This window comes from Mycteria americana, chromosome 1 (assembly GCF_035582795.1).
Source record: "Mycteria americana isolate JAX WOST 10 ecotype Jacksonville Zoo and Gardens chromosome 1, USCA_MyAme_1.0, whole genome shotgun sequence".
Taxonomy (NCBI): Eukaryota; Metazoa; Chordata; class Aves; order Ciconiiformes; family Ciconiidae; genus Mycteria; species Mycteria americana.
The window spans coordinates 12,075,879-12,100,352 of NC_134365.1; positions in this window are offsets into that span (position 1 = coordinate 12,075,879).

Here is a 24,474-nt window from a genome sequence, read left to right on the forward strand (position 1 = left end):
CTGCCATAGCTGATGCCTTTTTTCCCCATTTTTTCCCAGCAAACTGGAAAAGTCCTGTCTCCTCTTTGTATTGCCCTGGTCCTGGGAACCATATATTTGATCTTGCCTTCAACATAAAAGATGAACAGCATCCATGATAACCTTCCAATGTGCTCTGATTGCAAAGATATAACACTTTTCTGTGATTCAGACCACCAGTGGGCTTCATTTTGAACTATTATTAATCAAGTATTCTCTATGTTGCATGGCCTTATATCAGACCCTAATGAAACCTCTGTGGAATTCGGGCTTGTGCCCCATCTGTGAATAATGCAGAAGCTGGACAGAAATGCAATACCTATTCATTCAGGTTAGTGTGTGGCCTAGAGGGAGGAGCTAGCTAATGTTTTCAGTTGTCTCTGAGACTTCAGTTCCTATATTCTGATTCTACCTGAATTTAGGCAAAATGTTAAAATATTTTGCCCTGAGTCTCCTTTGAAGAAATAAAACCTAAACTTCAAGAATTTTACTATTCCTTTCTTTTAATTTTCATATTACAATGCTGATTTAGAAAGGATAAAATTATAAATTCTGACATATATCAGTTTTTTATATAACCACGATCATTGACTTTTCGTATCAGTACAAAATGGGACAAAGCAGGTAATGTATGGCAAGATGTCTTTTTTATTTTTCCTTTGTACAATTTTGGCATTTCGGGGGAAATTAATCTAATTCTGCAACAGAAACTTAGAATCCTCTTCTAGTTCAGTGTGTTGGATACCTATGCTTACTGTTCTTCCTTTTGTCACTTCACATTTGTCAGTATTACATTTCCTTTGCCACCTGTCATTATCCCATTTATGAAGCAGGTTCCTGAGTCCTTTGAAGCTTACTTGTTAAAGGCTCAGCACTCATCTGTTTCAGTCCCCCTCCTCCTCCCTACATACTTGGACATGAAAGCTAAATAATTAATCAAGATTAAAAGTTGTAGAGAACCAAAAAAACCCATGGTGTGCTCAGCAGAACAGCACTTAATTATTCTCCACACCTAATAGTATCTTCTGAATAGATCCTTGTGTGTGCTCTTTTTTTAAAAAACTTTCTTATACTTTCTCAGTTAAGGCAGAGCTTTGTGACTTGCAGTTTCTTATGTGAATCAGTGACGGGGTATCTGAAAGTTCAAATTGATTATCCAGTTCAGCACAACTGCTACTACTCACTTTCTGTAACCTAATTGACGAATGGCTACAAATGGTTCTGGGGTGGGTCACAACAGGATTTATATAGGCACACAGGTGGGGAGAGGCATGTGTTGCCTCCTATGTATTGGTCTGCAGTAACTGTAACATATTTGGTACACAGAATAAGCTTAGAGGACAAGGAAAATGGGACAAAAGGACAGAACTAGGCTTCTGAGTCAGGTACTTCTGAGCTTATCCTGGCAATATACAAATTTATGAGAATATAACTTTGTTGAATGCATTTCTCATTGCTTTCTTATTTCCAATATCTATTCTGAGTAAGGATAAGCAAACTCCTAAAATACACCTTTTTATGAGTAAACAAAAAAGTTAAGATTTCATTTCTGTAAAAAAAAAATAGTTTGACACAAATAAAAAAATCTTTCTTAGATTTCCAAATGATGTACCAAAACCAGCTTGTGTTTTATCCAGAAGTAAAAATGTAAATTTATAATATTTTTTACTTTCAAGGTTATCAGCCTTCCTTAAAGTGGAATCAAGTTATAATAGACACTAACGACTATATTAATATTATTAAAATAAATTCATTCAGCGTGAACACACTCTGCACCAGAATCCTACTACTGTACATCAAAGGATAGCTTGAAGTTTTAATGCTATAGAATATCTAGCTGCCTAGTTGCATAAATGAAGTTAGCACACTTCGTCCACATGTTGCATTCCTTTGATATTTTGGCTGAGTTTCTGTTACTAAAATGCCTTCCACATGCCATCATCGCTATTATAGATCTAATCCAAGTTTAGAGTACCTAAACTGGAAAAAAAGAAAAAAGAAAAATCCCTAGAGTCAATTCTTCAGGGACTGGGGAAAACATTTGGGAACAACGTTTAAGACTGTCTCACATTTATACTTACTGAGATATAAAGTCCAAGAAGCAAAAGACCTGCTTTATCAGGATTTTATGATGCTTTGATATGTGTTTATACTCTTTTATGAGTATAACACATATATATACATATATAACACTATATATACAATAGTTCTCCTCACTGAAAAACAGAGATCCTATAATTTGGATTTATTCAAATAATAGCAGTAAATAAAGTTAAAAAGTCACATTTCCTTATAATGGAAATGAAAGAAAGAACAGGAGATTTTTATTTTTTTTCCCTAGATGATAAAATAAATGCAATACTGTTCAGATACTATGTTATTTTCAGTCTTATGAGCTGCATTTACAACTAAGCTTTACCAACATGTCAGGCTGATAATGCAGTCATATATCAAAGTGGTGTTGTCAGATGACTATAAGACTGATGCTGACTCTTGGAAAGAGATGAATAACCCTAGATTTATTTATTCTCAAATAAAGTCAAAGCAATACAATAAATATGTTATATTTCCAGACTTTTTAAAGGAACAATAGAAACATTTCATCCATGTGAGTTATACCATGAAAGTATACTACAATATTTGTATACATTAATTGAGGCTATGTTTCTGTATAAAATAGTAACATTTCTGAGAGCAGGAGTCACTCTGAAAACATTCTCCTGTGCATAGGGAGTAATGCAGAATCAAAGAGTATTTGAAAATGTCCTATATTGTACTGATAAGGCAAATTTCTGTAGCAAGGTGTTACATAAAAAAAAAAGGAAAAATGTTTCATATGTTTTAATGTAAAGCTAAATTTTAATGCATAGAAATATTTTAAGAAATTAACTCTTCTATTTCTTTACTGCAATATGACATAGTTATCCTTCCTATGTGTGATCATAATGGTTACATGAAAGGTTACATTCCCTTTTATTGAACAGATAGGAGATTACTGCTTTCTGTCCTAATAGTAAAAGACTGCAGACCACACAGATTCAACTCTACCAGGCTGACTTGGGTCACACATGGTATAAACAAGCAGAATCTGTAGGGAAATCTTAATATTTGAGCTGCTGTAAGTAAAGCAATGGATCAGATGGCGCCACTTAGTATTTTACATCAGGCCAGGTAAACAAAGGGAGATACATGGTTTCAGTATTCTTATTTTGTCAAAGAGAGATTAGAGCTGCAAGAGCTGCAGAAAAACCAAACTATATCCATCTGTTTAATGAAAAGTACTTGAAATGTTTAGTATAGAAAGGGACTGGAAGCCTACCATTTTGCTGCAGTTTGATTCACCCAAGCATGACATCTACCTAGGACATCTATCCTCCTTGTCTCATACTTTTCTATGATATAACACTGGTTAAATCATCTCTCTATAATGCACTCTGTTTCAGAGTTTAAAAGATACCTCATTTAATCATGAATCAACTGAAAAACAAGTGTGATTGTGCAAAAGTGACTTTAAGTTCCTTTGAGGAAATTAAGGCTGTCTGATTTGTAGGTCAAGGTTTAAACTGAATCACTACTGACTAGAAACCTACGGAAGGGCAGAGGTTTGATGATGCATGTATTCCAAAAATCTTCCATTTCCCACTCACGTTTCTAAACTCATGGAGATACTCTTAGACCAAATCTGATCCATAGTGTGCCAACATAAAAAAACCCAAACAAACATGAATAAAGTGATAAGGTGAATTACCTAGAACATTCACTTGGCATTGGGATTATATCTTTGACTAATACTAGGAAAAGAAAAAAAGAGCAGCTTTTTTCAGATTTTTGTGGGAAAAAGTTTATATACATATATAGAGAGATATATGCACATGTATTTAATTCTCATTAAATCTATTAAAATCCACAGGTGAAATGTACACAGTTTTGCCATTTTCTTCACATCTTGTTTTTAACAAAAGACAAAGACTAGAGTGAAATTCATCTAATAAACGCTACTCTATTTTTATGTAGCTATCCATGTGTGTCTGCTCATATGTTTTGCATGTATGTCTCAACACCAGTACTCCTGTTTGGCAAATGTAAGGGGAGACCACTTACAGTCAAAGCCGAACCTGTTTTTATTGCACACAGTACAAGTAGTATCCATGTAGACATGTGCGCATGACATGACTGAAGGACTGGCATTGCCAATTTGAAGCACAATCTTTCTTGAACAGCATAACACATTGTCATTATGGATCAGCACTTCAAAGGATTTAATACAGCTCTTGCACTGTCAATGTTGTCTTCACTTCCACTAGCTCCCTGCTCTCAGCAAACAGCTTTCTCATTGAGCTCCATAATTTTTCTTTTTGAACGGCTGTAGTGTTTGGTTTGAAGGACAACATACAATCACAGAAATTGACTTAAGATGAGATGAAACATTTTCATGAAGGGTTACCCCTACTCAGGTCTAAATTGAGGTGGAAGAGGTTAAGCAAAAGTTAAAAGGTACATCCTGACTTCCTCTGTTAGGCAAGTGATGGGATGGAAATACATGTCTGAATAAAGCCCCAAGATGGATTTGCAAATATAAGTCTTTAGTCAGACCCAGATCTCTTCTGGGACAGTATAGCCAGAAGAAGGGCTTGCTTCAGCAATTGCTACCCAGCCAGAATGACATATATCTTTCTGGAGGCTTGTTAGCTGGGAAACACAAAGAGAAAACCTCTTGGAGTGAATGTGAAGTCCAGGTACAAAGAAACATGCATTGCCTTTTCCATCTCTCTCTCTCTAAACCCAGTAATGATGGTGTTGATGTTTGGGACTACTGAAAATGTTGTATTTCTTTTTCTTAGCCTTACCTTTGTTGCTGGTGATTTCCAAATAACTAGCAAACTAATTTTGTTTCTCTGGCTGTGGTCAATCTATAATCTCCGGGTCTTAGCCAATTCCTCAGAGATAAAGGGACCCCTCGATACAGCCTTACGGACTAGTTTAAAAGCTAATTGTTTAAGATAGAGTTTGTGATAGTTCTCTTTAACTTGCATTAGCCTTAACCTTCACAATATCTGACAGGGCACTGGGTATTATATTGGGTAGTATATAACAATATAATAAGTAGTATATTCAACCAGAAAGAGGCCTTTAAAAACCCAGACCCACTGCATCAAAACAACAACAATAACAACAAAAACAACATAATGTATCAGGAAAATAATCAGCCATTAAGCAGATGGAGATATTACACTAGACTCCATAAGAGGAACAAAACATTTTTCAGCAAGAAAACTTTCTGGCTGTTTACTTCTCGAATGCTGTGATTTCCAAATAAGACAGGAAAAGCAACCAAAAAGCAAGGTGCATCACTTTCATTCTGCTGCTCTCTGCAGAAGTTGCTTTTATTTAATTTTCAGTTTTAGTAGAAAATTGCTCTTTCACCCAGAGTTGGGTATTATTAAACAGCCCTGTGTCCTTAGTTCACCCTTCAAAATCTGAACTCCTTGAACTCAAGTTCTCATACAGGCCTCTTGTCATCTTGTCATAATATCAAGTTTATATTTCCTGGCATAAAACTAAGCAATTCTTCTCAGTGATAATTCCAAAATACTTTATTTTCCACATTAAAGGACTCATCTGTTAACACTTGAAATCAGTATCTTGAATCCTTTTACCATTTTGGATTTGCCAGCACTTGCTGATTTTATTATCTAGCGGAGGTATGTACAACTCCTCTTTCCATTTCTTAAACCTCTAGTTGAAAACTTTGAACAGGCTTACTTACATTTATATCGTCAGTGGTCAGCACTGCAATGGGAAGCCTGGATTTTGTAGGTGCCGAGCTCCAACAGTCTTCACAGATGCATCAGCAGATGCTGAAGTTAATCTGTTTTTGAAAAAGATCTGGAAACCAGCCTACCAAATTATTGTGTCTAACTGTAGGCACTTATGTTTAAAATGTAATTGAGGACAATTAAAACTAGACATTGAAGTTACGTAAATAAAATAAGACAGACAGGGAAAATGAATACAGCAATCACAGTATTATAGACAGGGGGCATGAAGATTAGGAAAGCAACTTTCGGTCTGAGATATAAATTGTAACCTAACAAGTGTCACCGTGAAAGTCATGCATGTACAAAGCCTGGGCTGGGTGAATAGTGACAGTGAAGGGCATGCTGACAGGTTTCTGTCTGTAATTTAATTATTCCAAGATATCCTTATGTGCATGTTATATAATGCAGTTAGAATGGGAGGGGGAGGAGAAAGGAAATTTTTTTTTTAGTTGACAATTTTTGCAAATATTATGCTTCTGCCCATAAATGAACTGATTATAATCTTATTCTGTGTCCATGATATAGTATCGTAATGTAAATTATCTTTATTATGCATCTATAGTGACTTCATTATGCAAATGGATAAACTCTGCTTGCAGCTCTGCTTTTAGATATAGTTGTGGACTTGACCAGAGAATACGTGTTGGAATCTTACCAGTTCACATGTTTTTTCTCTTCCTCCGTCACATACGCACACACAAACACGTGAGCAGTATCTCTTCTCAGAGTAGCAGAGAGAACATATGCACTGTATCTGTTTGAAGCTTTAAAAATGATGACAAACAGAAGAGCAAGCTCAAATCAGTGAAGGTCATACTTAAATTTGTGTTCTTAATTGTACGCTGAATATAGCAACATGTAAATATTATTTCTTGATCAAAGTGGAAGCTGTTAAGTATGAAAACCCTTGAAGTGTTTCTTCACTTCATTCTGGTTCTAATAAACTTTTAAGAAAATGTATTGGGTACTTGAAGCTTACATTTTTGTTATGAGAGACAGAAAAAAAGAATACAGATCTCTTTTCATATATTAGGAGCTTCCCAGAAGTTTTATTAACTGAGCTGAATGAAATTAAAGGAATTCTTTCTTAATAGTGATGACTATTTAAACTGACAATGAAATCTAACCAGACTATGGTTGCTTTTCAGAGCAACTGATCCCAATTACTTCTGGTTTTTAGCTTCTAATGTAATGACAACAGCATTTTCTCCATACCAGCAACTGAATGGTAGTTCAGGGACCCTTTATAAAAGAGTGTGGGTTTAGGTTACTGCAGCACCTTACTTTCAGCTATGAGAGCACTGTTATTCTGGGGACAGGTGGATCTTATTAATTCTTATGGGGTGGAGAAAAGACATCTTTAGAAAGCTGCTGGTGAGCAAAGGAAAACATGGGACAGGCCAAGTATGGAGAAAAATTCTAAATGTTTTTTTATGGACTTAGATTCAAGGACCACTGAAGCTAATATGAACTTTTCCATTAAATTCCTGTTTAACACATGAAAGGCAGATGAAACAAAGTGATCTCTCTTCCCTTTAGAGATTTCTATGGAGCAATACTTAAGAATACACTTTAATTTTGCCCTTCCTCAGGCCTTTCAGGTTTAATGTAATGCAAGATAGGAGTTCCATAGCTAAATATAAATATCAAGATTTAGAGGAGAATGCTTAATATTAAGGTCTCTGTAACTCAGTGCTAAATGAGCTCATCAGTTGAACTGTTTGCTAAATATTTTAAAGTGTATTTAAAAAGCAAACTATATCCTGCTGGCTATAAAATCATCTGTAGTATACTACTGTATTATATGTTCTGCTAATGGATGCTGTAGTATAAAACTAATAGTGCAAAAGCAATAGCTCTGAAAGCAATCAGCCTCAAAGTAGTTCATAAAAAGCTTGAAGAGTGGCAATATTCTCAGCAAGAAGAAGAATAGAAAACCACAAGCAATAAGTGCATTCTATCTACTTCACTACATTCTACTTCCTTTCTGTTAAGAGTTCTGGATTTATGACAAACCAAATCTAAAAACGGAAAAAAAAAAGGAAAAAAAGTCAATTGCCTTTCAAAATACCAATATTACACACAGAAACTGACATTTGTCAAAATGCATAAGCACTAGCAATCTAATTCTTTTTTTCAGTTAATTTCTTTTTTTTCTTCTAAAGCACGTGATGAATCAAGGATGAAACTCAAAGAAAAATCTCATTCTTGATATTATTTGTAAGTCATATGCATCAGTTACTATGGTAAGGCAATGGAGCGTGATTTGCTAGATGTTTGGACAAAATGATGGATGGTCCGATTGATAGACAAGTAGTTTTGTTTTGTTTTTCCAGATTTAGCTAACAAGATAGAAAGCAAAATAAAGACCTACTTGAGTTATTTGCTTTGGACTGATCTTCTTAAGAGATTAATTTTGCACTGTTCAAGTTAATAGAGGCCCAGACAATAACATTAGTGGGTTTAAGATCAACTTCTAGTAACATCAACATTTTTGTCTTGATCTTATGTGCCTTTGGCTGGCAAAGGTATTTGATAAATAAAGGTTGAGATAAAAAAAAGAAAATAGCAAACGAGCCCCTTTGTCATCTTACAGTACCACTGAAATAGAGTTAATTTTGTTTAATGGACCACAAATTGTGTCTCATTATCTCTGTTTTACAGTTGAGGTAAAAAAGTGCAGCACTGCAAAAGATCAACAATACTAGGGGGAAATAGAAGCTTGCTCTCCTGTGGCCAAAATAATATCTGTTAATTTGATAAGTCTTTATGATTTTACATCAACGCACTTTAGAAATTTTCTTGGTTGTATAATGAGGTTTTCTATAAAAGCAGTTTTGGTCTCTGAGAAGAAGGATTTAAAAGTCTGATTTGAGCTCAGGCAGTTGGCAGGTCCTAGCTGTGTTCTATAATTATGACCTCTTCAGACTATTCTAAAGCCATATATTTAAAACACCGTAATGCTCAATTTATTTGTGGGATGAAGCCATTTTCTTAGCACAACAAGCCAGGAAGCAGTTTACCCCTTGCTGCAAACAAGGTGCTATAAGAAATGATTTCTCAAGTAAGAGATCAAACACTGTGGTGCCCTAAGTATATTACAGATCATTGCTCTGGCAGACCAAGGTTACTTTAGATAAACATCCCTGCTTAAAATGAGATTTGTTCCTGTCCTACAAAAGTGTTTTATTTACTGCTGGAACAGTTTGTTACTGGAAAAAGGCATGGCTGAGGCCAGATCATTAATCTAAAGAGACAGCTCTTTTACAGTCCAAAGTTATGGCACTGTTTACTAAAAAAAAACCACAGAAAACTCTGTTGAATCATAGAATCGTAGAATCATTTAGGTTGGAAAAGACCTTTAAGATCATCAAGTCTGACTGTTAACCTAGCACTGCCAAGTCCACCACTAAACCATGTCCCTAAGCACCTCATCCAAACGTCCTTTAAATACCTCCAGGGATGGTGACTCAACCACTTCCCTGGGCAGCCTGTTCCAATGCTTGATAACCCTTTCAGTGAAGAAAAATTTCCTAATATCCAGTCTAAACCTCCCCTGGTGCAACTTGAGGCCATTTCCTCTTGTCTTATCACTTGTTACCTGGGAGAAGAGACCGACCCCCACCTCGCTACAACCTCCTTTCGGGTAGTTGTAGAGAGCGATAAGGTGTCCCCTCAGCCTCCTTTTCTCCAGGCTAAACAACCCCAGTTCCCTCAGCCGCTCCTCATAAAACTTCTGCTCTAGACCCTTCACCAGCTTTGGTGCCCTTCTCTGGACACGCTCCAGCACCTCAATGTCTGTCTTGTAGTGAGGGGCTCAACACTGAACACAGGATTCAAGGTGTGGCCTCACCAGTGCTGAGTACAGGGGCACGATCACTTCCCTAGTCCTGCTGGCCATAATATTTCTGATACAAGCCAGGATGCTGTTGGCCTTCTTGGCCACCTGGGCACACTGCTGGCTCATATTCAGGCGTCTGTCAACAAACACACCCAGGTCCTTTTCTGCCTGGCAGCTTTCCAGCCAGTCTTCCCCAAGCCTGTAGCGTTGCATGGGATTATTGTGCCCCAAGTGCAGGACCCGGCACTTGGCCTTGTTGAACCTCACACAATTGACCTCGGCCCATCAGTCCAGCCTGTCCAGGTCCCTCTGCAGAGCCTTCCTACCCTCAAGCAGATCAACACTCCCACCCAATTTGGTGTCATCTGCAAACTTACTGAGGGTGCACTCGATCCCCTCATCCAGCTCGTTGATAAAGATATTAAACAGAACCGGCCCCAACACAGAGCCCTGGGGAACACCACTTGTGACCGGCCGCCAACTGGAGTAAACTCCATTCACCACCACTCTTTGGGGCCGGCCATCCAGCCAGTTCTTTACCCAGCGAAGAGCACACCCGTCCAAGCCATGAGCAGCCAGTTTCTCCAGGAGAATGCTGTGGGAAACCGTGTCAAAGGCTTTACTGAAGTCTAGATAGACAACATCCACAGCCTTCCCCTCATCTACTAGGTGGGTCACCTTGTCGTAGAAGGAGATCAGGTTGGTCAAGCAGGACCTGCCTTTCCTGAACCCATGCTGGCTGGGCTTGATCCCTTGGTTATCCTCTACATGCCATGTGATAGCACTCAGGATGATCTGCTCCATCAGCTTCCCCAGCACCGAGGTAGGGCTGACAGGCCTGTAGTTCCCCGGGTCCTCCTTCTGGCCCTTCTTGTAGATGGGCATCACATTAGCTAATCTCCAGTCAGCAGGGACCTCCCCAGTTAGCCAGGACTGCTGGTAAATGATGGAAAGGGGCTTGGTGAGCACTTCTGTCAGTTCCTTCAGTACTCTCGGGTGGATCTCATCAGGTCCCATAGACTTGTGAGTGTCTAAGTGGTGCAGCAGGTCACTAACCATTTCCCCCTGGATTATGGGGGCTCCATTCTGGTCCCCTTCCCTATCTTCCAACTCCAGGGGCTGGGTACCCAGAGAAAAATTGGCCCTACTATTAAAGACTGAGGCAAAGAAGGCATTAAGTACCTCAGCCTTTTCTTCGTCCTTGGTCACTGTGTTCCCTCCCCCGTCTACTAGGGGCTGGAGATTCTCCTTAGCTCTCCTTTTGCTGCTAATGTATGTGAAGATGTGTTTTTTGTTGTCTTTTACAGCAGCAGCCAGATTGAGCTCTAGCTCGGCTTTGGCCCTTCTAATTTTCTCCCTGCACAGCCTCGCTACACCTTTGTAGTCCTCCTGAGTTGCCCGCCCCTTCTTCCAAAGGTCGTAAACTCTCCTCTTTCTCCTGAGTTCGAGCCAGAGCTCTCTAGTCAGCCAGGCCGGTCTTCTTCCCCGCCGGCTCGTCTCTTGGCACCTGGGGACAGCCTGCTCTTGTGCCTTTAGGACTTCCTCCTTGAAGAGGTCCAGCCTTCCTGCATTCCTTTGCCCATAAGAGCTGCCTCCCAGGGGACTCTCTCGACCAGTCTCCTAAACAGGCCAAAGTCCGCCCTCCGCAAGCCTAAGGTGGCAGTTTTGCTGATGCCCCTCGCTGCTTCTCCACGTATCAAAAACTCTATCATTTCGTGATCACTCTGCCCAAGATGGCCTCCAACCATCACATGGCTCACAAGTCCTTCTCTGTTCGTGAACAAGAGGTCCAGTGGGGCACCTTCCCTCGTTGGCTCGCTCACCAGCTGTGTCAGGAAGTTATCTGCCACACGCTCCAGGAACCTCCTAGACTGTTTCCTCTCTGCTGTATTGTATTTCCAGCAGACATCTGGTAGGTTGAAGTCACCCACAAGAACAAGGACTAGCGATTGTGAGGCTTCTCCCAGCTGCTTATAGAATAGTTCATCTGTCTCCTCATCCTGGTTATGATCAGCTCTGGGAGTGAACAGCCATCTCAATGATCGTGCAATCCTCCTTTTGTTTCCTCAAACCAATTAGCAACACAACCAAGACTTGTTCACTTCCCAGGGCTGATCAAAGAGTCTTTTACAGTATTGTCACCAGTGTCACCTGAGGAGAAGATATGGAACATTGGTAATTTTGTTTTGGCATCATCTTGTTTTCATAAACTGCCTTATCCTGAAGACAACTTCTGAGTGCATTTACCTGAATGGACTGTAGAGAGTTTTAGATTGGTGTAGCAGGGAAGGACAATGCGAAACTTGGTTACCTACTATAGCCTTGTGCCTGACTTGATCTGGCCTAATAAAACTTGACTTTCTTTATATATTTGGACTCCACTTCATGTATGCTGTCTACAGAAATAAGGACTGAACTACATGAGAATTTTGTTTCTCTTTTTAAAAATATTTCAAGGGATCAAGAAGTCTGTGGTTTGCAAAATTGACTTTTTGTCAGTGACCTCACATAGTGAGGCCAATAAATCTTGTTTATATTTGACAATGGAAAAAGGTTTTCACACTTGATGACCAGAAAGTATTATAGTAAATTATAACACATGCCTGATCTTTTGCTCCAGTGTTTTCTGGGCAGTCTCTTAGTTCTGTAGCGGCCTTCCCTTTAACTGGTGACTGATTAATCAGTATTCATATAAAATTAATCAGTTTATTAGTTTATTCAGAAATCCATGTCCTGGTTAGAGCAAAGAAGGAAAAGAGGTGCTTCAGCAAAGAAAGGTACAATACTTAAGTAGAAGGGATTGGATGGCAGCACGATTTAGGAATGGAGCAAGGGGAAGTTTCAATGGATCACAGGAAATAAAGAGATTTCTTATCTTATGGATAGCTGGTAACCCAGTAAGGTGTTATCAAATTAAGTTCCCTACTTTCTAGAGTATATGTGCTCATATCCCAAAAGACTACTTCACAGTGCATTAATTGGTTTCTTAGTTGACTGTCATGGCAGACATGAAGGATCAAAGCTAAAAGTGAGCAAAACTGTCAGTTCTCTGGAGGTCATGTCTACAGTTTTAGAATTACTTTTTGCTGTCCATGCAAAACATGTATTCTTTCACTACTACTTTTAAAGTGGATGAGTTGTGCTACACATAAATACAGGAAGAAAACTTAACTTCAGCTTTTAGGGCTATCATACGGGTTCCTACTGCAAGTATTGAGTTTACTGACAAACATTTAATTTGCTGCTCTCTAATGTTTATTTTAACATTTTCCAAATTCGTGTATTTATAAATCTGTAAAAGTATATTTCATCACCTACTTCATGTGTCCCTTCATATTCTCAGTGCCAGATTTTGGCCACTACACCTTTAATGATGTCACAGAAATAGTCAGTGTATCATTACTGTTGGGAAGTGGAACTGGAAAAATCATTTGATTTCAAGCAAGAGGTTAGCTAACATGTATACTAACATGTGCAACATTCATATTGATTCATGTTCTCTTTATCAGAAACTGTTAACTGAATCTGAATCTTTCCCAGATGATGGTCCTCTTTTCTTGGATCTGTATTACTGTTGTGCTGGCTAACTTAACGTATTTATTTAATATATATTTTCTGTGAGGACATATTATTGGACTCAGTCCCTCCAAGATGGAATATAAGTCTGCTGTCCTTTTGTCCATGTTCTTTAATCAGTCCAAGTCAGTAGTTTAAATATCTTCCAACACCAATCTCAGGGCACTAGAACATAAAAGCCTTCTAAATTCACTGAGATTTGGCTCCCAGGGAAGGAATGCAAATATAGCTAACATTTGGAAAACTTGGTGGTTTCCCTACATAAATCAGATGCAAAAGCTGAAGGCCCCAAACTTTGCTGAGCATAAGGAGCAGCAGGAGCATGGAGAATCTCTGATACGTCTGAATCAGGCTGAGCTACCACGGTTCCATCACTCCTTATTAACCTTATAGAAGATTATGTTTTTATAAATAAGTAACTTTTACTGTTCAGAAAGGTATAGAATTATATACTGTTGTGCAATATTACCCTCTTTGGAGATTTGCTATTCACCTGTGATAAAAATTTGATCTAAGGATTCATCTCACAGCAAGAAGTGGCACCTACTTGCACTGCTTCAAACATAAATACAGAAATGACCTGTAGATTTACCCATTTCTTGCAATTTCCATCTGTACTGGTCGGGAAGCATTTTGATTACTGAATAATGTTAGTGTACAGGTAAATTCTGCTAAGTCCTTGCCCTTTTCTCTGACTGATCCAGAAAGAATGAAAATAAGTAATTAACTCTGCTTGCCCCTCTCTCACTAGATTTTATTCCAGTAGCACCTAAACAGCTGTAGGTAACCACAGAGTACAGTTCATGCACTGTGTGCATGTAACAGATCTTACTGTAGTGAATACAAAGCACATTCATCTAATAAATGGCAATTCAAGTAAAGTAAAACAAACATTGATACATTTTTCTTTTAAGAAAATAATTTTCACAGGAAAAAAACAAAAGACAAAACAAAGCCTAGTTTACAGATCACCAGAGATGCTTGGGGTCTTTAGAATGAGAGATTATAAAGATAACAATAGACCATCTCCATCCATTCTCAGCAAAAGGAAGTAGCAAAAAGGATATATTTCAAGTCTGCAAGCTGTTATAGGAATTTTATTTATTTGTCTTGCTATAATGCCCTTGGGACTAAAATTCATAGCTTCTTCATCTCAATTTTTTTGAATATTTTCCTATAAATAACACTCCTGCAGCAACATAGCTAATAGGAGGAAAAAAATCCCCCTACTAATGAATGTTTAAGAAATACTTACTTAAATTCTCAGGATTTAGTCCAAGGATTGAGAACAAATGTGTATTTTAACAGAGTATCAGACTAACTGTAACATCAAAGGCTCTGGAGATTAATATGCAATAATTCATTGACGACCACAGCCTTACTGTCTGTGACACAGATGGAATTAAAGGCATAGACACATCTGGATTAGTTTAATCATTTCTCAGTTGTAACAGGCAATGACGGAGACAACTAACTAAATTCCTTTTTGTTGTTTATGAACATCTGGAATTTCTGACCACTCTAACTGTAAATAATATCTGATCCAAAATATTTCACATTCTGCATATTAAAATAATATATCCAAAGATCTAAAGAGAATAACTAAGGGGCGATAGCAATAAAACACAGTGACATTAGGAAAGAATTAACTGTTAAACAATAAATGAGCCTAGCTTCCTGTCCAGTTCAAGATGCATGTAGTCAAAGGACATATATGATAGCAGTGATGCTGACAAGACTGGTTAAAAATTGTTCACCCAACAGATTTGCACTGTTTCTTACTAGAAATCTGACTTTTTGGTAGTGAGTATTTTCTGTGGGATTCCCTGTAAATAAGAAAGATAATTTCCCTTTTTTGCTCTTCAGAGAAAAGCTGAAGTTTTCTACTGAAGAAAATGTTAATTATCTGTAATAATAGTCTGAAATGTATGAACATTTGGAAGATTAATATATGTGAACTGCTGAATGATTGGGATGATCAGTGATTTGCTGCTAGAGTATTTTTAATTATAAAACTAGGACTGCTTGTGTCCATGCTTTTTACCATTCATCTCCCTACAAACAGGATATTAACCAAACTGCAAGCATCAGTGTGAAGTACTCCAAGATTTCCTCTCCCTGCTAAGTCTTTAGTTTCTTAATTCAGGATTACTAAAGTTTTGGTATCTTCTTCTTTCCCTAAGACATCTTCTTAAACATAGAGATAAGCTTACTGCAGTTAGTTTTGAACTTGTCATGTTCTGTCTTCCTTGCAACTGTCTATCAAGAATATTTAAGATTTTCCAGTTTGTGGCAGATGCTTGCCTTGCTTGTGGCAAGGGCATGTTCCGTATGTATTATGCCACTCTTTGGTAAAAAATCTTCAGTGAGGGAAAATCCTATGACTTAGTGGATCCCTCTAAAAATATATGTGGAAAGAAAGCTTTTTGTTTGGGTTTGTTTGGTTTTGGTTTTTTGCTTGCAGTTTGGGGGTTTTTTTTGAGCAGAGAAAAAGGGTCTTGGATATTTTTACTTAACAAGATAACAAGGGGAAATGGGCACAAGCTGCAGCAAGAGAAATTCTGACTAGATATTAGGAAAAATTCACAAAGAGGCTGCTTGAACATGGGAACAGGTTGCCCAGGGCAGCTGTGAAAATTTGTATCCTTGTGGATATAATAGAATTCAAAACTCATTTGGATAGGACACTGAGCAACCTGATCTAACTTTGAAGTTGGATCTAACTTTGAAGCTCGTACTGCTTTGAGGGGGAGAAGTGGGTTTAGACCAGATGACATACAGAAATATGTTCCAAGCTGGATTTCTTTGTGATTATGATTTAGTTCAATTTATCTTTGATGTGTCACTAATCAATTCCATTTACTACAAGTGGGTATCATTACAATCATATTTTTGCAATTTGCAATAAAAATTAAAGTGCTTTCTTATGATTAAATTTTAATTTTTCTATTGTAGCTCCCACCTCCTCAATAGATGGCAGTAGTAAAGTTTGAACATGAGCTTTTCCATAACAAAGTACAGTCTAGGGTCATTTTTGTTGAATGAATAACTGAATTTACAAACTATGGCAATAGACTGTTACCCTTTTTCTGAGGGTAAGTTATAAAGAGAATACAACAAACATTTTGTCAGCTACAATTATTTCCCTCTTCAACTTTTTAAAAATTATTAAAATCATATTCTCATACAGATGGAAAAGTCTAATAATTATAATGAAATTATTTTAACATAAAGAGCATGTGCTTCATACTCATGAAATAGAAATGGGAAATTACTATAACTAATTACTGTTACATGCTGTGAATACAGATTTAAGCAGAATAAACCCACAAATTCCTTTGTGTGTGTGTATGCGTGTGCACGTGCACATGTGTTTTTCTTTTTGGACAGGCAATTCCATTATTATTTTTCAATGGGATTTACAAAAGTGTATTGAAAATTTGGAAGATTATTTTAGCCAAAATCTCCCACTGAAGTTACTGGTACACAATCTATTCTTATCAGTACCTACTGATTAATCAAAAATTCCTATTTTACTTTTTTTATCTTTTATCTGTAACAATGTGAGGAAAGGAGAATAGATTCAATAACCTAGTGAGCCTCTCAGTGACCTGCAAATTCAGAATCCTTAAACAGTTTCTACAAAAGGTCCACATTATTCTATTTTACAAATAAAGAAATTCTCCTACTCTCATGTCCACAATATAGTTGTATGAATGAATGTGAATAAAGTCTCTTTAATCACAGTTGCAATTTCTAGGACCATGTAATCTACTTCTGGAGCCAGTAATTTCACATTTTTTCTCTTTGTTTCTTTTTGTGGGCTTTTTTTCCCCCTGTATAAAGTTTTGTCATATTTAAGTTATATTTCTTCTCTTTTCCTAAGCCTGCTTTTAAAACGTTTTCTTTATCCCAGCCTCTGTTTGAACCATATGCTGATTTAACATGTGTTGTGCAATTACTCTACAAAGACGATCTAAAATTCCTCTTCTGTATCCTTGATAACTGCCTGGTATTTAGTACTCCCTCTAGTATTGTGTTTCAGTAAACTTAACATATTTGCAGCTGGTTTCCCTGTCTGTATCATTTATGCAGATGAGAAACATAAAAAGATTTGGAGTCATGGCACCTGTTGGACTTCCCTCTGTATTTATTTGCAGATTGGCACATTTCCGTTTGACATGTAATCTGCTTTCTGTTTCAAAATAGTTTCCTTTCCATTGACACATGTGGTCCTGAATAATTCCCTCCCCATCTCTCCTTTACATAAAAGAAAGCACTGCTCACAACAAAGACACAGAAAGGACATGAATAAAACCTTGTGCCAGGATGTGTGCCAGATTTACAACCTTCAGAGGAGTTTGGAAAAGAAGTACTAGTGATAGTACTCACTGTGCCTGTCTCAGGCACAATTATCATCAATGTTGTGATTATTGTTATTATTACTGTCGATAATCTTCCTATCCTTTCCCTTTATATAGCCCACTAAGATTGACATAGCCCATCAAGTTTGACTAATTTTCTTTTGATCACAAAAAATATTCCATTCCTTGATACATAAAATGACTTTATATATGTTGACTTACAAAACAGTTTGCCTCTACAGTTTTGTGCAGAACAAGTGTCAGGGAACCTTAAAGACCCCATTTTCTACCAATCCCATGCTATTTAACTGTTGGATGGCCTTGGACTTGGACTCTCTCCTAAAGACAATACGCATCACATAATATACTTTCTCCTATCCCATTCAGAACATGCTCAAGTATTTGCTTTACTTGGGGGTGAGCTTTGGCACTGTTTGGTTACCATTACATCTTTCACAGCGTTTGTGTGCCCTTAAAAGCAAAAACATAAGATTGGGAAAAAGTCTTTCCTACCTGATCTTTAATATCATGTCCTGCAAAGAATGATGGACTCTGTGGGCCTAGTCTACTCACAGGAGAAATCTGAAGGTGACATGATGTGTTTGGGAAGTGCCTTGGGCTTCAGAGATAAACGTATGCATAGAATCAGTGCCAGATAAACAGTATTTCTGTTTAGAATTAGGAAAATTCAAAGAATTTGGATGAGAAGCATACTTTCTCACACTTTCTCCCATGCTTCAAAAACTTTTCTTACTTGTTCCAAAAGATCTTACCAAAACACAATGGATCTGTTTAGCATGATGATGGTAAGTGAAGTGGAAAACACTGCCTGGATTATGAAATCAAATATTCTATGACATTTATGAAAGATCAGAATGATCTGATCATGGGTCTCAAAATAATAATTATGCTCAGAACATGATTTTTTTTTTCCTATGCTCCTTTTAGTCTTTTCCTTTTGCTAGGATCAGGAATAGTATCCCAGGTTTCTATCTTGAGATCTAAACACTACCATGCAGGACTGAGTCTTCCCCATTTTTCTGCTTGTGCAGAAAACTGTTTCCATTTGAGTGCTACCACAACACAAGCACACAAAAAAGTCAGGAATTAGCTGAGCTTTCCATTTCAGAGAAAATATTTCTAAAATACATCTGAACAAGATGTTGTTCTAGTTCTGATTGACGTTTATAAAGCTCGTAGGATATTTTAAATTACAAACTTTCACTTTCATCTGTGTTTATTCAGTTTGTTGGACTTCCTAGCTTTGCTTTTTATACTTATATGTCATAGTATGTTTCAGGACATCTTTTCTCAAACTTCTTTATAATTAACAGGGGAGATTTTCAAAAAAAGGACTTAGTTTATATCTGTTTGTATTAACTCCAGGAAGAAGAAATGCTAGCAATGTGAAGTTCCTATTCTGTTTTAGGCACCATTCAGATGAGAATTATTTTATGAAATTGTATAAATGCTACTAAATTTTATATTAACCTTTCAGCTGGTTATAGTAGCTCTAAGAAATGCAAGAAAGAAATATTCAAGCAAATAAATATAAAAGGACAGAATCCCCAAGGGTACGTTATATTTGATATAACATCAAATAATATTGTATATTTAGTAATTTGGTGTCTTAAAACATTCTTATTGAGTAAAGATGTACATATCATTCAACAAAATTTGGGCCTAAGTAGCCACAAGATAGCAGAGAATTTAATCCACTCTAATCTGCCTCAGCTTTTTCTTATCCTTGTTCTCATTATATTAGGAATAAATTTCAGATGCAATGAGCTGTTTACTCTGACAAAGTCTGTGCCAAAAAGTCTTTATCTAAAAATACATCTGAATCTATAGTGCCTATTAATAGGATGCAAGTGTGATATGTAATGTAAAACATTTCAATTCTTCCTAATGCAACACAGATTTTAAACTGCATCCCCAGTACATTTTGGATGTACATATGCCTCATCAAGATAAGCAAATATTTTTTAAAAGTCCATGGGCGCTTGACTTCAATGAGGTTGCATGGGGTATAAGTCAGAACAGTACAGGCCCCAGGAGTTTTTATGAGGCATGACTTCCTATAAATTGGAACTTTTTTATATAATTCCAGTATTTGTTGACTAAATGAAATAAAAAAGAATTAGCTTCAGAAGGGCCACTTCCCAGTTTTCAAGCAAATATCTACAGTCAGAAATAAAGTATTAGACTACTTTTTTCATGTTCACTTCCCGTGATTGATTTCTTCTGTATAAAATGGAGTGTAAACCACATTTTAGACATTAACAAAAGAAAAGATATAAAGATTTGAATGAATTTGTTATAAAATCATCCAGTTCTATAAAGCAATTACCAAGGCATTTTTTCAATGAAATAACACATTTTTGGAAAATATGGAAATACTTCCATGCTTTTTTTTTGCATACCACTTATTTATAGAAATTGGACTGGTATTTTTTGCTTATTTCAAATAAGCTTAGTCAGGTGGCTAGAAAAGATGTAGAATTAAAAGAAACTACTTTTTATTCAAGCAATAATAGTCTTGGCTAACAGGGTTTTACACTGAAACCACTGTAGTTATGTTGATTTACATCAGCCAGGGATCTTGGTCTTATAAACAATTTGGGTCTTGTTCTTACTGATAGTATATATGCTCAGTTTCAAAAGGGACACTCATACACTTGACGTGAAACACATGTGGAAATATTTGAGATATAAAAATAGCAATAGACAAAATCACTTTAGAATATGATATAAATGGTCACATTCTGGAAATGTGTTGGGATTCTTTGCACTTAATAAACAGACAATAGACACTTTATGCTGTCAAATAGGCTGTTTCATTCTCTTAAATTGGAAAACAAGCAATTGTTAGTCTTTCTGATGAAATAGGAGAAGAATATCTCTGGTGAGATAGAAGAAGTGTTATAAAGGAAAGAATTGCCACGTAAGAAGTGATGACATTGCTGGAGTTGTGCTGTGAGATTCTACCCCGATTAAACAAACTGATGTTTTGAAGAATTATATGCCAACTTACATAGAGTAACTGTGGTGGTCCTTAAAGATGAAATAATGATAAAAACTTATATTTGGGTACATAGAAACTGGGAATGTTCACTCTCAACACTTATTGATAATATCATATAAATGTATGTATAAACTAATATCAAACTTCAGCATAAACTTAGTTTAACATTAATTAGCTTATTTGGTCCACTGTAAAACAAATGTTCCTGGGGCACATTCTTCTGACATGTAGACCTTGTCTTCTGCTACCTAGTAAAATTCATTTACAGACAGGTTTTACTGAGTTATACTCTTAGTCCTTTCATAAATCATGTCTTCACTCAGCTTTTGATTTTAGAAGCTGAATAAAATATTTCAGCTTTAGCTGATAGAACCAGATCTCCATTTCAAGCTAGTAGTCCTTTCTGCATCTACTCCACTGCTTTTCTCCAGAGGGTTTCTTGCTAGCACTTTATGGAGTAGTCTATTCTGGGTGAGGCTGCAGAGAACTCTGTAGAATGACTTCATAGAGACACTGGAAGAAAGGATTCATGTAGTCAGGTGGCCAGTTCCCTACTCTGGACAACCAATGAACAGGACATCAAGTCCTGCTTTGCATCTTCCATGCAATGTAGATAGCACTTAAATCATGGACATTATTTTTGTCCATGTGGCTATGCCTACATTAGTGAGTAGATCAGTTCAACACAATGGTTTTACAGAGTGTTGTTGGTGCGGACGATGCAGTGCCCACACCACATGCGTTTCAAGGGTTATATTTCAGAATACCTCTTGTCTGGTCTCATGCACTCAACACTGATTGGAGCACATTAGGAATCTTTAAGGAGTTTCTCTTCTGGATTCATTTGCTCTGAAAGGAATCCAGTTTTCATGCTTTGAGGCCACTCTATGTTGCCAACCACAATACTATAATTGAGACAGCCAGGAGATTTTCTTCAAAAAAATGCTGCTGATTCTGATTAAAATGAAAAAAATAGATCCACCCTTCATGTCCCTTTCTACAGGAAACGATTGGAGTGCTGTTTATCTTGCCATTGATTTTGGTAGTATCAGAATTTGCGTGATGTTATACAGTGTACAATAAGCCATATGGGACAATTCTGAAAAATAAAAGTCATGGTGCTGAACCAGTATGATATTACTGATGGTTTGAATTAAAATGAATAATGAATACAGTTTGAAGCAGAAGTATGCGAACAACACTTTTTTTCTTTGTTATTTACTTTTTTTTCTTTGTTATTTACTAAGATGTGATTACTTTCTTGATTTGCTTGTAAAAATAGAGAGCTCTTCTTTGAATTTATTCTTTATTTCTCTCTTCATCCCATCAACGGCTATTGGTCAGCATGGCAGGGATGGAGAAATACATAACAGAATGTTCTTTTCCAAAGGACATATGTAACTCCTTAAAGAAGTATATTTAGGCCTACATTGTAGTACTTAGACACAACCCATATGTAGGGTGTGGTATGGATCTGGACAAGATTGAAGCTTCTTGGCACCTAAAGTCCTTGGTTTACAGTGGCCTTATACAGTTTCCAGATTTCTTGGAATTTCTCCTGGAATTCATACTGATCTGGATGAGGGAGAACATACGGAGATATTACTCCATGCACTCATAAGAGCTTCATGACTGAAAACATAGCTACATGCCCACTTTCTCAGGGAAAAGCTGGTATATTTTGATGATTACTGTAAAGGCTAGAAACCTGGTTCTTGATCTCTAATCATAAACCATGTTGCTGGTCCTTTACAAAGCTGCTGTGCAAGCATTACTCTTCAATGTTCCTTCTGTCAGGGGACTGTTAGGGCATACCTCTGTATTCAGCAGCCCAGCAAGGTCATCCTTGCTCAAGAGATACCTCCGATGAAAAACAGTGAAGCAGATAATACTGTGGGACCTTAAAACATTTTGTGTATTTATTTTCACAGAATTTTATTTCCCTTGTAGCTTCTATTGAGGGAGTTTTAAAAATGCAGTAAGCACATTCAGCAAAATATCTTGATGTGATATGTATGTGTATTGTGTCTCACATTGTTTAAGTTTTTTAGCCTCTACTTTCAGCATGATACTGGAAATACTTGTAAAACATGGAGGGTAGTACGTGCCAATATTTTACCAATTCTGGACTGGCCTACAATTTTTGGGAGGGGGGGAACTCCTGCCAAATTATTTGGGAATTTCTAATTTATCTAACTTCAGCATTTTATATCACTAATGAGGCCTTAAAACCAGCAATCAGTAAACCAGATTCTTCTCTCGGTTACACCTATAATTAGGAGTAACTTCTTTAAAATTAACTGATTGAAACCAATTACTTGAGCTGAACTCTGTGATCAATAGCTAGCATGCCTTGTATAAATCCAGTACTCATCTATCTAAATTTTGGTCTATATTTGTACACGTGTGTCTACCTGTCATGTATTATAATTGAATATTACCCTGTTATAGTCTATGACAGCAAAGTCTGTAAGTCCTACTGTAGTCCCAGCAAATCAAAATATTTTTGCATTTTTGAGTGCTGCTGATTTATGTGTTCTCTGATTTTGGTCGTGTGAGAGCCACATAAAAGTGTGACATTACCATTGCCTCAGGAATAAAATGGAAGAGCCATCCCATTCCAGCTGAGGGGAGGCTAATTTGTGTGAAGGTCTGCGCCTACCTACAAAAACTAAACACTGCAAATTGCAGCATCCTGGTTGATGAAGGGTTATTGTTAACCATTTGAGCAATGATTGTGCCTAAATAAATGTGTAATTAACCATGGAACTCAGTGGAACAAGATTATGTATAAAGTAGGTTTACTTATGCTCAGAGTTTTCCAGAACAAACAATGAAGTTTGTTATTACAAGACTGTAAATGACAGAAGTCATCTTTCTTTACAAGAAATGGAGCTAACTGTCATGCCTAAGACACATTTTCCAGCCAGCAGTGCTTTTTTGCCAGGAATTATGTATTGACTACTGTGCTAAGTAGCTGAAACTTTAACTGAATCCTCCATTTTTTTTTTAATTAGACAACCCTCCAGTCAGCTATGACTCCACGTCAACAAAATCAACTCTTGTCATTTACATACCCCCGGTGAATAAAAAAAGAGTTTTAGAGAGAAAACCTATCACGTACATCAGCCAGCTACCTTTTTTATGCATTACCCTTACTGCAAGAGTTTGTTCAATTCATTTTTAAGAACATCTATACATCAATATTAATACACCTCTGTTTAAAAGATTCATGGAGTTTAACGTCAGGGAGTGCCTTCAGATCATCAAGTCTGAAAAAATTCAACTAATAATTTTGTATATGATCTATAACTGTAGTCTGAGCTATCTATTAGGAAGACATCCAGTTTTAATTCTAGATGTGAAAGTGATGGAAAAATCTTCAAAGTAAGTCCCGGAATACACACTGCCAGTGGGAAATTGCCTTCACTGTTAAAAAATATTTTCCTTATTTTTAGTTCAGAATAGACTTTTTAATAAAGAGGAGCTCCAGACATAGTTTTCTGGATTAAAAAAAAAACAAACAAACCACAAACATTTCTATTTCATTGCATGATAGAGTTTTGGATGCTTTATTTCCATCTTCTGTGACAAAATCAAAAGCATATGATACTGTCACAGCTCTTAGAACAGGATTTAACACAAAAAGCTCATGCTTTTACCTCTGCTTCAATGCTTGAACCCACAGTTACTGAGCAAATTGCACCTATGACCTTTCCTTACTTCCTTGAATGCACCCCTCTTGAGCTTCTGGCTATTAACTTGGCTTAGTACAGAATCACACAATTCTTTGCTAAAGCTGGGTCATGGTACCAAGGATCATTTTCTGAA